At 38.3% G+C, this 2048-nt stretch overlaps 1 non-coding gene across 1 annotated transcript; it reads left to right on the forward strand.

The window, feature by feature from the left end:
* Window positions 1–836: 836 nt before the first annotated feature.
* On the forward strand, window positions 837–944 carry LOC130977554 (small nucleolar RNA R71). The gene has a single exon (XR_009085241.1). It is a non-coding gene; the product is annotated as a small nucleolar RNA R71 (small nucleolar RNA).
* Window positions 945–2048: the final 1104 nt, after the last annotated feature.

Raw genomic sequence — 2048 nt, forward strand, 5'->3', positions numbered from 1 at the left:
GTGGAGGTCAGTGCATGCCCATTGAGGTCTTCCTCAGTGGCGTTCACTTCCTCTCCTTCCTCTCCAAATTCGGCCATGTTGATGGCCTTGCACTCTCCTTTTGGATTTTCTTCTGTATTACTTGGGAGAGTACTAGGAGGGAGTTCAGTAACTTTCTTGCTCAGCTGTCTCACTTGTGCCTCCAAGTTCCTAATGGAGGACCTTGTTTCAGTCATGAAACCTTGAGTGGTTTTGATTAGATCAGAGACCATGGTTGCTAAGTCAGAGGGGTTCTGCTTAGAGTTCTCTGTCTGTTGCTGAGAAGATGATGGAAAAGGCTTGCCATTGCTAAACCTGTTTCTTCCACCATTATTGTTGTTGAAACCTTGTTGAGGTCTCTCTTGATTCTTCCATGAGAAATTTGGGTGATTTCTCCATGAAGAATTATAGGTGTTTCCATAGGGTTCTCCTAGGTAATTCACCTCTTCCATTGAAGGGTTCTCAGGATCATAGGCTTCTTCCTCAGATGAAGCATCCTTAGTACTGCTTGGTGCATTTTGCATTCCAGACAGACTTTGAGAAATCAAATTGACTTGTTGAGTCAATATCTTGTTCTGAGCCAGAATGGCATTCAGAGTATCAATCTCAAGAACTCCTTTCTTCTGACTTGTCCCAATGTTCACAGGATTCCTTTCAGAAGTGTACATGAATTGGTTATTTGCAACCATTTCAATGAGCTCTTGAGCTTCTGTAGGCGTCTTCTTCAGATGAAGAGATCCTCCAGCAGAGCTATCCAAAGACATCTTGGATAGTTCAGAGAGACCATCATAGAAAATACCTATGATGCTCCATTCAGAAAGCATGTCTGAGGGACATTTTCTGATTAATTGTTTGTATCTTTCCCAAGCTTCATAGAGGGATTCTCCATCCTTCTGTCTGAAGGTTTGGACTTCCACTCTAAGCTTACTCTATTTTTGAGGTGGAAAGAATTTTGCCAAGAAGGCATTGACTAGCTTTTCCCAAGAGTCCAGGCTTTCTTTAGGTTGAGAGTCCAACCATATTCTAGCTCTGTCTCTTACAGCAAAAGGGAATAGCATCAGTCTGTAGACCTCAGGGTCAACCCCATTAGTCTTGACTGTGTCACAGATTTGCAAGAACTCAGCTAAAAACTGATGAGGATCTTCCATTGGAAGTCCATGGAACTTGCAATTCTGTTGCATTAGAGAAACTAATTGAGGCTTAAGCTCAAAGTTGTTTGCTCCAATGGCAGGGATAGAGATGCTTCTCCCATAGAAATTGGGAGTAGGTGCAGTAAAGTCACCCAGCACCTTCCTTGCATTGTTGGCATTGTTGTTGTTTTCGGCTGCCATGTCTTCTTCTTCTTTGAAGAATTCGGTTAGGTCCTCTACAGAGAGTTGTGCCTTAGCTTCTCTTAGCTTTCGCTTCAAGGTCCTTTCAGGTTCAGGGTCAGCTTCAACAAGAATGCCTTCGTCTTTGTTCCTGCTCATATGAAAGAGAAGAGAACAAGAAAATGTGGAATCCTCTTATGTCACAGTATAGAGATTCCTTGAGGTGTCAGAGGGAAAGAAAAATAGAAGAAAGAAGAAGGGGAAGAATTCGAACTTTAATTAGATGAAGTTCGAATTGTGCATTAAGAAGGAGTGATACTCCATAAATAGAAGGATGTGGGAGGAAGAGAAGAGAATTTTCGAAAATTAATTAAAAAGATGTCAAAAACATTTTGAAAAATTGATTGATAATTTTCGAAAATTCAAAGTGGAAAAGAAATCAAGTGATTTTTGAAAAAGATTTTGAAATTAGAAGTTAAAAAGATTTGATTGAAAACTTATTTTGAAAAAGATGTGATTAAAAAGATATGATTGAAAAGATTTGATTTGAAAACAATTTTAAAAAAAAATGTTTTAAAAACAATTTTTAAAAGATTTGATTTTTAAAATTAATCACTTGCCTAACAAGAAAAGATATGATTCAAACATTAAACATTTCTCAACAGAAAAGGCAATATACTTGAAATGTTCAATCAAATCATCAATTGTTAGTAAGTATCT

The sequence above is a fragment of the Arachis stenosperma genome, chromosome 4, assembly GCF_014773155.1.
Source record: "Arachis stenosperma cultivar V10309 chromosome 4, arast.V10309.gnm1.PFL2, whole genome shotgun sequence".
Taxonomy (NCBI): Eukaryota; Viridiplantae; Streptophyta; class Magnoliopsida; order Fabales; family Fabaceae; genus Arachis; species Arachis stenosperma.